Below are 13,313 nucleotides of genomic sequence, written 5' to 3'. Positions count from 1 at the left end.
AGGGGTCCGACACGTGGGGAGAGTTAGTCGGCATAACTTCCCCCTCGACAGACCCCTCTGGTGACAATTCTTTTATAGATAAAGACTGATCTTTACTGTTTAAGGTGAAATCAATACATTTAGTACACATTCTCCTATGGGGCTCCACCATGGCTTTTAAACATAATGAACAAGTATCCTCTGTTTCAGACATGTTTGTACAGACTAGCAAGCTTGGAAAACACTTTAAAGCAAGTTAACAAGCAATATAAAAAACGTTACTGTGCCTTTAAGAGAAACAAATTTTGACAACATTTGAAATAACAGTGAAAAAAGGCAGTTACACTAACAAAATTTTTACAGTGTATGTAACAAGTCAGCGGAGCATTGCACCCACTTGCAAATGGATGATTAACCCCTTAATAACAAAAACAGAATAATAAATGACAAAAACGTTTTTTAAACACAGTCACAACAACTGCCACAGTCTACTGTGATTGTTACCCTCCTCAAACACGACTTTGAAGCCTTTTGAGCCCTTCAGAGATGTCCTGTATCATGCAGAGGGAAGATGAATGTCTCTGTCAGTATTTTTAGCTGCACAGAAAAGCACTAAAATAGGCCCTTCCCACTCATATTGCAACAGTGGAAAGCTTCAGGAAACTGTCTCTAGGCAGAAATCAAACCAGCCATGTGGAAAAAAACTAGGCCCCAAAAAGTTTTGTCACCAAACATATATAAAAACGATTAACATGCCAGCAAACGTTTTATATTACATTTTTATAAGAGTATGCATCTCTATTAATAAGCCTGATACCAGTAGCTATCACTGCATTTAAGGCTTTACTTACATTAAGCAGCATTTTCTAGCAAATTCCATCCCTAGAAAAATATTAACTGCACATACCTTATTGCAGGAAAACCTGCACGCCATTCCCTCTCTGAAGGTACCTCACTCCTCAGAATATGTGAGAACAGCCATGGATCTTAGTTACTTCTGCTAAGATCATAGAAAATGCAGGCAGATTCTTCTTCTAAATACTGCCTGAGATAAACAGAACACTCCGGTACCATTTAAAAATAACAAACTTTTGATTGAAGAAATAAACTAAGTATAAAACACCACTCTCCTCTTACGACCTCCATCTTTGTTGAGGGTTGCAAGAAAATGACTGGATATGGCAGTTAGGGGAGGAGCTATATAGCAGCTCTGCTGTGGGCGATCCTCTTGCAACTTCCTGTTGGGAAGGAGAATATCCCATAAGTAATGGATGATCCGTGGACTGGATACACTTAACAAGAGAAAAAACTGTTCACAATATCACAGTTGAAAAGAAAATGTATAAAAAACTTTTCATAGAGAATAATTCATATAAGAATATGTATCCAAAGTAGGATCAAACAGGTTAACTTGTGTGGTAAAATGCCTTATTGCAGAGCTGTTGCACTTATTGTTGTATATTAAAGGGCCACACGGTGCACTGCTGGTCCCAAGCAGAACACAGCAGAGTACCACGAGTCCTAAATGGTATTACTACTGTGTGTTTAACCCTATTGCAGGGGTTAAAAACATATTACTGCAAAGACCATAGTCTTAAAATTTTTTACTAAAATGGCCCTTGACATTTTAACGCTATGCATTCACGCTGGAAATTAATGTACAATTATCTAAATTAATTAATTCATTAAAAACACATAAGTATAAAGTAATAAGAAAAAAGTCCATGTAACACTATAGTATATCTGTATACATTCATACATTTTTTTCAAGTATAAATGCTTCTCACAGTTGCTTTTTTAAATCAAATAATTTTTATTCAGTAAAGTATATTAGAACTAAGTTTACAAACACACTGATTACAAGCACCCATGATAAGATACCAATGAAAACTACTGCTCAGCTAACAGACTAGTATATGGTTTGCACATTACCTGTATCCCAGTCCTGCTCTCTGCACTGGGGGGGGGGGGAGTGGATAAAGACAAATACAAAAGGACAAACACGGCTAAACCTGGATACCATCAAGGACTGGTACTAACTGCTACTACTACTAACTGCTAGAGCTACTACTCTCCAAAGGTTACTTCAAGAACAGCCTAGCTGTGATAGTAATAACGTCATGATTTACACAATTATAAGCACAATCAAAGGTTAAATCACAACTCTAATCACATCTACCCAAAACAAAAGTAGTAGTGACTTTGACCCTTACCTGTAAGGAGGTGGGGTCAGCAGCAGGCCACAGGAATAGACTGAAAGAAGGGAGGAACAGCTGCATTGAACCTGTCTGCCAAGTAAAACTGATGAAGCCAGGCTTAATTGACATGACCATGCCAAGAAGGGAGGTGCAGCTGTCAAGAATGCACCTCTTTCAAAGAAGCAGGGGCAGGGCATTTTCATGGACGTCAGTTTCCATTGCAAAGGTACTGCTGGTGCCAGGGTTTATCAAACTGGCAAATTTTATATGAAAATTACATTGTTACACTGAATTAAAAAAAAAAGTTTGTACCAGAAACAGAAATAACTGCTCAAGTGACATGGAAGAGGCAAAATATAATTTGATATATTTCTATACAAGTAACAAAACCATTAACATATTAATAAATAAATAAATAAAAGAATGTAAAATGTCAAATAACAGATTCACTAATAGAATAATGGGCCAAATATTAGTATAACAGTATGAATAAATACATCCTTATATAAGGTAATTCACTTATACTAACTACTAATAATAATAATATGAACATGCTCAATTATATATAATCAAAAATGTTTTCACCTGAATATGCCATACAGAAATAAAAGTCACAACCTAAATATTAGGAAATTTAATAGCCTATATAGAACAAGGTTACGAGTGGAGTGCTAATTGAATGTGTGCCCGTAAAGGGGCAAACATGCCTGTTTACGGGCACACGTTAAATAACCAGCCATTACAAGTGGTTGGTTAATGATACCGCAAGCTCACGGTAGCACTTTGCACACAAGTTCATTAACCAGAGGTCAGACCTCTAGTAAATTAAATAAATGTTGCCAAAATAAAGTGGACAGGTCATTTTATAAATTTAAACTTATGAGCATCTTTATTTTTTTTGTTAAAGGGACACTAAACCCAAATTTTTTCTTTCGTGATTCAGATAGAGCATGCAACTTTAAGCAACTTTCTACTTTACTCCTATTATTAATTTTTCTTAGTTCTCTTGCTATCTTTATTTGAAAAAGAAGGCATCTAAGCTTCAGAACTCTGGACAGCACTTTTTTATTGCTGGATGAATTTATCTGCCAATCAGCAAGGACAACCCAGGTTGTTCACCAAAAATGGGCCGGCATCTAAACTTACATTCTTGCATTTCAAATAAAGATACCAAGAGAATGAAGAAAATTTGATAATAGGAGTAAATTAGAAAGTTGCTTAAAATGTCATGCTCTATCTTAATCACGAAAGAAAAAATTTGGGTTCAGTGTCCCTTTAAGTAACTACACAAAACAGTTATAAGGGGTTAAAGTGAGGGGATGTGGGGTATATTGCCCAATGCTGCGCAACTTACTCCCTTCGCTGAGCTAGGTTCTGTGCCCTGTCTATCAGCATCAGAACGAGGCTTCCATTGGAGCCTATGGAAGCGCGCACTTGTGAGCGCAAAGCTTTCATGCAATGTGAACGCTATTGCACCCAACTTGTAATACCAGCACACATTTGCGTACTATGGGCTAGTTTACGAGTGGAGCGAAAATATCGAGCTCACGAAAGCACAATTTGCGCTCCACTTGTAATCTAGCCCATAGTATCTTGTGTATTTAGCTACCAACCTTTACTGTCTAATTGAAGGAACATGAAACACAATTCTTTCTTTCATGATTCACACACAGCATGCAATTTAGATAACTTTTCAGTTCATTTCTATTAACTAATTCGTTTTGTTTTCTTTCTATCCTTTGTTGAAAGTATACCTAGCTAGGCTCAGAAGATACTGATTGGTGGCTGCACATATATGCCCCTTGTCATTGGCTGTCGGCTAGCTCCCAGTAGTGCATTGCTGCTCCTTTAATAAAGGATACCAAGAGAAAGAAGCAAATTAGAAGTAAATTGGAAAGTTGTTAAAATTGAAAGATCTATCTGAATCATGAATAAACATTTTGGGTTTCATGTCCCTTTAATAAAATAAATTATGTGGCAAAGTGGAAAAAGTATGGCTACAGAAAAGAAAGTACTATAGGAATAAGAAAGAATATTGAAATACAATTTGAATCAGTAAAACATAATCTATGCTTACCAGATAAATTCCTTTCCTTCCTGGCAGTGAGAGTCCACAACTTAATTCCTTACTGTTGGGAAATACAACACCTGGCCACCAGGAGGAGGCAAAGACAACCCAGCCAAATGCTTAAAGGGCCACTAAACCCAAAATCTTTCTTTCATGATTCAGAAAGAACATACAAATTTAAACAACATTACAATTGCTTCATTTTTTAGATATCCTTATATGAAGAAAAAGCAATGCACATGGGTGAGCCAATCACATGAGGCTTCTATGTGCAGCAACCAATCAGCAGCTACTGAGCATATCTAGATATGCTTTTCAGCAATGAATATCAAGAGAATAAAACAAATTAGATAATAGAAGTAAATTAGAAAGATGTTTAAAAATGCATTCTCTTGCTAAATCATGAAAGAAAAAATGTGGGTATCATGGCCCTTTAAATATCCCTCCCACTTCCCCTATTCCTCAGTCATTCTGCCGAGGGAACAAGGAAAAGTAGGAGAAACATCAGGGTATAAAGGTGCCAGAAGAAAAATATAAAAAAAGGGAGTCGCCCATCAAAAAGTAAATTTATGCTTACCTGATAAATTGATTTCTTCTATGATACGACGAGTCAACGGATTCATCCTTTACTTGTGGGATATTATCCTTCCTAACAGGAAGTGGCAAAGAGCACCACAGCAGAGCTATCTATATAGCTCCTCCCTTAGCTCCACCCCCCCAGTCATTCGACCAAAAGGTACAGCAAGAAAAAGTAGAAACTACAAGGTGCAGAGGTGACTGAAGTTGAAATAAAAAAAATGTAATCTGTCTTAAAATGACAGGGCGGGCCGTGGACTCGTCTTACCATAGAAGAAATCAATTTATCAGGTAAGCATAAATTTACTTTTCTTCTATAAAGGTAAGATGAGTCCACGAATTCATCCTTTACTTGTGGGATACAATTCTAAAGCTACAGGACACGGATGAATGGGAGGGACAAGACAGATGTTTAAACAGAAGGCACCACTGCTTGAAGAACTTTTTAAAAGCCCATGTGGAAGCCACCGCTCTAGTAGAGTGAGCCGTAATTCTTTCAGGAGGCTGCTGTCCAGCAGTCTCGTATGCCAAACGGATGATGCTTTTCAGCCAAAAGGCAAGAGAGGTAGCCGTAGCTTTTTGACCTCTACGTTTTCCAGATTAGACAACAAACAAAGAAGATGTTTGACGGAAATCTTTGGTCGCTTGCAAGTAAAACTTTAAAGCACGAACCACATCCAAGTTGTGCAATAGACGCTCCTTCTTAGAGGAAGGATTAGGACACAGAGAAGGAACAACAATTTCCTGATTAATATTCTTATTAGTAACAACCTTAGGAAGGAATCCAGGTTTGGTACGCAAAACCACCTTATCAGCATGGAAAACAAGATAAGGCGAGCCGCATTGCAATGCAGATAGTTCAGAAACTCTTCGAGCCGAAGAGATATCAACTAAAAACAGAACTTTCCAAGATAGAAGCTTAATATCTATGGAATGCATAGGTTCAAACGGAACCCCTTGAAGAACTTTAAGAACTAAATTCAAACTCCATGGCGGAGCAGCAGGGTTAAACACAGGCTTGATTCTAACTAAAGCCTGACAGAACGACTGAACGTCTGGAACATCTGCCAGACGTTTGTGCAGTAGAATTGATAAAGCAGATATCTGTCCCTTTAAGGAACTAGCTGATAGCCCCTTCTCCAATCCTTCATGGCGAAAGGACAAAATCCTAGGAATCCTGATCTTACTCCATGAGTAGCCTTTGGATTCGCACCAATAAAGATATTTACTCCATATCTTATAATAAATTTTCCTAGTGACAGGCTTTGGAGCCTGAATCAAGGTATCTATGACCGACTCAGAGAAACCCCGCTTGGATAAAATCAAGCGTTCAATCTCCGAACAGTCAGCCGCAGAGAAAAGAGATTTGGATGCTGGAACGGACCTTGAATCAGAAGGTCCTGTCTCAGTGGCAGAGTCCATGGTGGAAGAGATGACATGTCCACCAGGTCTGCATACTAAGTCCTGCGTGGCCACGCAGGTGCTATCAAAATCACCGAAGCTCTCTCCTGTTTGATTCTGGCAATCAAACGAGGACGGAGAGGAAAAGGTGGAAACACATAAGCCAGGTTGAACGACCAGGGTACTGCTAGAGCATCTATCAGTACTGCCTGAGGATCCCTTGACCTGGACCCATAACAAGGAAGTTTAGCGTTCTGACGAGACGCCATCAGATCCAATTCTGGTTTGCCCCATTGCTGAATCAATTGTGCAAACACCTCCGGATGGAGTTCCCACTCCCCCGGATGAAAAGTCTGACGACTTAGATAATCCGCTTCCCAGTTCTCCACTCCTGGGATATAGATTGCTGATAGATGGCAAGAGTGAGTCTCTGCCCATCGAATTATTTTGGTAACCTCTATCATCGCTAGAGAACTCTTTGTTCCCCCCTGATGATTGATATATGCTACAGTCGTGATATTGTCCGACTGGAATCTTATGAATCTGGCCGAAGCCAGCTGAGGCCACGCCAGAAGCGCGTTGAATATCGCTCTCAGTTCTAGAATATTTATCGGGAGGAGAGCCTCCTCCTGAGTCCACAAACCCTGTGCTTTCATGGAATTCCAGACTGCACCCCAGCCCAATAGGCTGGCGTCCGTCGTCACTATGACCCATGCTGGCCTGCGGAAACACATTCCCTGGGACAGATGATCCTGTGACAACCACCAAAGAAGAGAGTCTCTGGTCTCTTGATCCAGATTTATCTGAGGAGATAAATCTGCATAATCCCCATTCCACTGTTTGAGCATGCACAGTTGCAGTGGTCTGAGATGCAAGCGAGCAAACGGAACTATGTCCATTGCCGCTACCATTAATCCGAAGAGCTCGGCAGATGGTTAAAATTTTTGATTTCCTGACCTCAGAAAAATTTTCATGTCCACCGAATCTATCAGAGTTCCCAGGAATGGAACTCTTGTGAGAGGAATAAGTGAACTCTTTTTTACGTTCACTTTCCACCCGTGTGATCTTAGAAAAGCCAACACGATGTCCGTGTGAGACTTGGCTAGTTGGTAAGTCGACGCCTGAATTAAGATATCTTCCAGATAAGGCGCCACTGCTATGCCCCGCGGCCTTAGAACCGCCAGAAGGGACCCTAGCACCTTTGTGAAAATTCTGGGAGCTGTGGCCAACCCGAAGGGAAGAGCCACAAACTGGTAATGCTTGTCCAGAAAGGCGAACCTGAGGAACTGGTGATCTTTGTGGATGGGGAGGTGTAGATACGCATCCTTTAAGTCCACGGTGGTCATATATTGACCCTCCTGGATCATTGGTAAAATAGTCTGAATGGTCTCCATCTTGAAGGATGGGACTCTTAGGAATTTGTTTAGGATCTTGAGATCTAAAATTGGTCTGAAGGTTCCCTCTTTTTTGGGAACCACAAACAGATTGGAGTAGAACCCCTGCCCCTGTTCTGTTTTCGGAACTGGACAGATGACTCCCATGGTATATAGGTCTTTTACACAGCATAAGAACGCCTCTCTTTTTGTCTGGTTTACAGACAATTGAGAAAGATGGAATCTCCCCCTTGGAGGAGAATCTTTGAAATCCAGAAGATACCCCTGGTTTACGATTTCTAAAGCCAAGGAGTCCTGAACGTCTCTTGCCCAAGCCTGAGCAAAGAGAGAAAGTCTGCCCTCTACTAGATCCGGTCCCGGATCGGGGGCTACCCCTTCATTCTGTCTTGGTGGCAGCAGCGGGCTTCTTGGCCTGTTTACCCTTGTTCCAAGTCTGGTTAGGTCTCCAGACTGACTTGGATTGAACAAAATTCCCCTCTTGCTTTGCAGCAGGGGAAGAGGTAGAGGGACCACCTTTGAAGTTTCGAAAGGAACGAAAATTATTTTGTTTGGTCCTCATCTTATTTGTTTATCCTGAGGAAGGGCATGGCCTTTCCCTCCAGTGATGTCTTAAATTATCTCTTTCAGTTCAGGCCCGAATAGGGTCTTACCCTTGAAAGGGATGGCTAAAAGCTTAGATTTTGATGACACATCAGCAGACCAGGACTTAAGCCATAACGCTCTACGCGCAAAAATGGCAAAACCTGAATTCTTTGCCGCTAATTTAGCCAGTTGAAAAGCGGCATCTGTAATGAAAGAATTAGCTAGCTTGAGAGCCCTAATTCTATCCAGAATATCATCTAATGGGGTCTCAACCTGAAGAGCCTCCTCCAGAGCCTCGAACCAAAAAGAAGCTGCAGTAGTTACAGGAACAATGCACGCTATAGGTTGGAGAAGAAAACCCTGATGAACAAATATTTTCTTTAGGAGACCCTCAAATTTTTTTATCCATAGGATCTTTGAAAGCACAACTGTCCTCAATAGGTATAGTTGTACGCTTAGCCAGGGTAGAAATAGCTCCCTCCAACTTAGGGACCGTCTGCCACGAGTCCCGCATGGTGTCCGATATGGGAAACATTTTCCTAAAAGTAGGAGGGGGAGCGAACGGAATACCTGGTCTATCCCACTCCTTAGTAACAATGTCCGAAATCCTCTTAGGGACCGGAAAAACATCAGTGTAAGCAGGAACCTCTAGAAATCTGTCCATTTTACACAATTTCTCTGGAACTACAATAGGATCACAATCATCCAGAGTCGCTAAAACTTCCCTGAGCAATAAGCGGAGGTGTTCTAGTTTAAATTTAAAAGCCGTCATATCTGAGGGAACATTGTGAGGGTACATCGGATATGGCTAATAAAGGGGATCAGCATTTGTTCTCACACCAGACCTACTGCGCTTCCCCTGCAACCCAGGCAGCTTAGATAAAACCTCTGTGAGGGTAGTATTCATAACTGCGGCCATATCTTGCAGGGTGAAAGAATTAGACGCACTAGAAGTACTTGGCGTCGCTTGTGCGGGCGTTAATGGTTGCGACACTTGGGGAGAATTAGATGGCAAAACCTGATTCTCTTGTGACTGAGAATCATCCTGTGACATACTTTGAGTAGCTAAAATATGTTCTTTACAATTTATTGACCTTTCAGTGATTGAGGGACACATTCTAAGTGGAGGTTCCACAATGGCTAAACATATTGAACATTGACTTTCCTCAATGTCAGACATGTTGAACAGGCTAGTAATGACTACAAACAAGCATGAAAACACTTTATTTAGTGAAAAAAATAAGAATCTTAAAAAACGGTACTGCGCCTTTAAGAGAAAAAAAAGCATACACATTCTGCAAAACAGCCTAAACATGCACCAATTTTTTCATAATTTTGTATGTAGACACAATATAGGTAGTTAAGATTGCACCACAAATTTTTTTAACAATTTACCCCTTAATTTCCAAACTGGATCGAAATAGGCCCAGATCAGGAAAAAAAACACTCTCAGCACCTTGCCACAGCCGTGCTGTGGCCCTACCTGCCCTCAGGGATCGAAAATGTGAGGTAAAAGCTTTGATTTGGCCCAAAACATACACCAGGGCCCTCAGAAGTTAGAGTTTGCTGCTTGCTGATAAAACTAACTGCGCATCTGAGGCACGAAAGTAGGCCCCGCCCATCTCACTCGATGTCTCCTCAGCCTTAAAGAACCGCACCAGAGCGGTTATAACTAGCCATGTGGGTTCTAAGACCCAAAAGTTAAGCCATGTGTGCCCTTAATAAAGTTTGCCCAAAACGTTATTGCCCACAAAAACGTTAAGCACTCACAAACAATTGCATTCAGTGTCAACCATAATTGTAATTGGCCCCATATGCAAGCTAAGTAATACCCTTCTATTTAGCTCTAGGATTACTGCTTACCCTCCTGGGTATAATGTCGGCCTTTCTGAAATACACAGTCTCTCCAGAAAAATATGACTGAACATACCTCATTGCTGCATAGCATGAAACCGTTCCTCACACTGAAGTTTCCTGTACTCCTCAGCCTTTGTGGGAACCGCAATGGACCTTAGTTACAAATGCTAAGATCAACATCCTCCAGGCAGCAGTCTTCATCCATCTGCTGTCTGAGAGTAAATAGTACACACCGGTACCATTTAAAATAACAAACTCTTGCTTGAAGAAATTAAAACTAATATTTTATCACCTCTTTCACTTTACCCTTCCTAGTACTTAGAGTAGGCAAAGAGAATGACTGGGGGTGGAGCTAAGGGAGGAGCTATATAGACAGCTCTGCTGTGGTGCTCTTAGCCACTTCCTGTTAGGAAGGATAATATCCCACAAGTAAAGGATGAATCCGTGGACTCGTCTTACCTTTATAGAAGAAACATAAATTACGGGCAGGGTCGTGGACTCTCCCTGCCAGGAAGGAAAGGAATTTATCTGGTAAGCATAAATTATGTTTTCCTTACATAAGGCAGGGAGAGTCCACTACTTCATTCCTTACTGTTAAGAAAACTATACCCAAGCTCAAGAGGACACTGAATGAATAACAGGAGGGAACAGAAAAGGGAGGCAGACCCTATTCTGAGGGCACCACAGCCTGCAAAACTTTTCTCCCAAAAGCTGCTTCAGCCGAAGCAAACACATTAAACTTGTAAAATTTTGAAAAAGTGTGTAAGGAGGACCAGGTAGCCGCCTTAAAAATCTGATCCATTGAGGCTTCGTTCTTAAAAGCCCAAGAGGAAGCCACTGCTCTAGTGGCATGAGCCGTTATCCTCTCAGGAGGCTGTCGTCCCGCTGTCTCATAAGCTAAGCGGATGATACTCCTCAACCAGAAAGATAAGGAAGTCGTAGTAGTCTTCTGCCCCTTACGCTTCCCTGTATAGATGAGAAACAAAAAGAGGAAGATTGTCTGAATTCCTTAATAGCCTGAAGATAGAACTTCAGTGCACGAACCACATCTAGATTATGAAGCAAACGTTCCTTCACTGAAGAAGGATTAGGACACAAGGAAGGAACAACAATTTCTTGATTAATGTTACGATTCGACACCACCTTAGGGAGGAACCCTAGTTTAGTACGTAAAACCGCTTTATCAACATGAAAAACCAGATAAGGTGGGTCACATTGCAAAGCAGAGGCAATAACCAACAAAAAAAAAAAAAAAGATCCTTCCAAGATAATTTAATGTCAACAGTATGCATAGGCTCAAACGGAGCCTGCTGCAAAACACTAAGAACAAGATTGAGGCTCCAAGGCGAAGCCCCAGATCTAAACACAGGTCTGATCCTAGCCAGAGACTTAAAAGACTGCAGATCTGGAAGCTCAGCCAATATTTTGTGCAGTAACACCGACAGGGCCGATATCTGTCCCTTCAGTGAACTAGCAAATAAACCCTTCTCCAGTCCATCTTAGAGAAAAGCTTAAATTCTGGCACCCTTAACCTTATGCCAGGAAAAGCCTCCCTCTTCATACCAGTACAAGTAAGTACTCCACACTTTATGGTAGATAAGACGAGTAACTGGCTTACAAGCTTGAACCAGAGTGTCGATAACACTCTCAGAAAAACCTTTCTTGGCTAAGACTAAGCGCTCAATCTCCACGCAGTCAGCCTCAGATAATCTAGATTTTGATGAACGAAGGGACCCTATATCAGCAGATCTATGCGACAAAGTAACCTCCACTGAGATGAGGCCATCCCCACCAGATCTGCAAACCACGTCCTTCGCGACCACAACCTAGTGATCAGAATCACTGATGTTCGCTCCTGCTTGATGCGAGCCACCACACGGGGGGAGAAGCGGTAATGGAGGAAAAATATATACGAGTCTGAACCTCCATGGCACTGATAGGGCATCTATCAGTTTCGCCGGAGGATACCTCGACCCGTACCTGGGTAGCTTGGTATTGAGGCGGGATGCCATAAGATCAATCTCTGGCATCCATCACTCGCTGCATATCTCTGCAAACACCTCGGGGTGGAGAGATAATTCCCCTGGGTAAAAGAATTGCCTGAAGAGGAAGTCTGCTTCCCAGTTGTCCACACCCGGAATGTGGATCGCTGACAGCGTACATCTGTGAGTCTCCGCCCAGTCTAGTATCTGAGATGCTTCTCTCATCGCCAATTAACTTCTAGTTCCCCCCTGATGATTGATGTAGGCAACCGAGGTTATATTGTCTGAGTGGAATATGATAAACTGGGATGAACCCAGAAGGGGCCAAGCCTCCAAAATATTGATTGGAAGGGAGGACTCCTCCTGAGTCCACAGACCTTGTGCCTTCTTGACACCACAAACGGCTCCCCAGCCGGAAAGGGTTGCGTCCGTAGTCACAAACTCCCAGGAAGGTCTCAAGAAGCACATGCCTTGGGACAGATGATCTGGACAGAGCCACCAGGAAAGCGAGTCTCAACAGGTTGTCCAGCATGATCTGTTGAGACAGAATGGTCGCCGTTCCATTGTCTCAGCATGCATAGTTGTAAGGGTCTGAGATGGAATCTGGCAAAAGGAATGATGTCCATACAGGACACCATGAGTCCGATCACCTCCATACACTGAGCCACTGAGGGTCTCAAGGAGGCCTGGAGGGCCAGACATGCAGAGGTTAGCTTGCAAAGTCTCTGATCTGTGGGGAATATTCTCATGGATATGGAGTCTATTATAGTTCCTAGGAAATTCACCCTTGTACTTGGAGTAAGAGAACTCTTTTCCAAGTTTATCTTCCATCCATGTGATCGAAGAAGATTGAGAAGGGACTCTGAATGTTCTTCCGCTAGACGAAAAGATGGTGCCTGTACCAAGATATCGTCCAAGTAAAGCGCTACTGCAATACCTTGCATTCTGGCAATGACTAGAAAAGCTCCCAGAACCTTCGAAAATATTCTTGGAGCAGTAGCTAGGCCAAACGGAAGAGCTATGAACTGGAAGTGCTGGTCCAGAAAAGCAAACCTCAGGAACTGAAAATGTTCCCTGTGTATCGGGACATGAAGGTATGCATCCGTCAGGTCTATTGTGGTCATAAACTGTCCTTCCTGAACCAGAGGAAAGATTGACCGAATTGTCTCCATCTTGAAAGAGGGAACACTCAGAAACTTGTTTAGGCACTTTAGGTCCAGAATTGGACGAAAAGTTCCCACCTTCTTCACAAAAAGGTTTGAATTAAACCCCAAAT

General features: G+C 41.8%; 1 protein-coding gene across 1 annotated transcript in view; it reads right to left on the bottom strand.

The window, feature by feature from the left end:
- Positions 1-13,313, bottom strand: part of LOC128653729 (calcipressin-3) — a 95,480-nt gene that overhangs the window by 47,610 nt on the left and 34,557 nt on the right. The gene's annotated exons all lie outside the window — the stretch shown is intronic.

Source organism: Bombina bombina, chromosome 3, assembly GCF_027579735.1.
Source record: "Bombina bombina isolate aBomBom1 chromosome 3, aBomBom1.pri, whole genome shotgun sequence".
Classification (NCBI taxonomy): Eukaryota; Metazoa; Chordata; class Amphibia; order Anura; family Bombinatoridae; genus Bombina; species Bombina bombina.
This window is presented reverse-complemented; position numbering and strand designations above follow the sequence as displayed.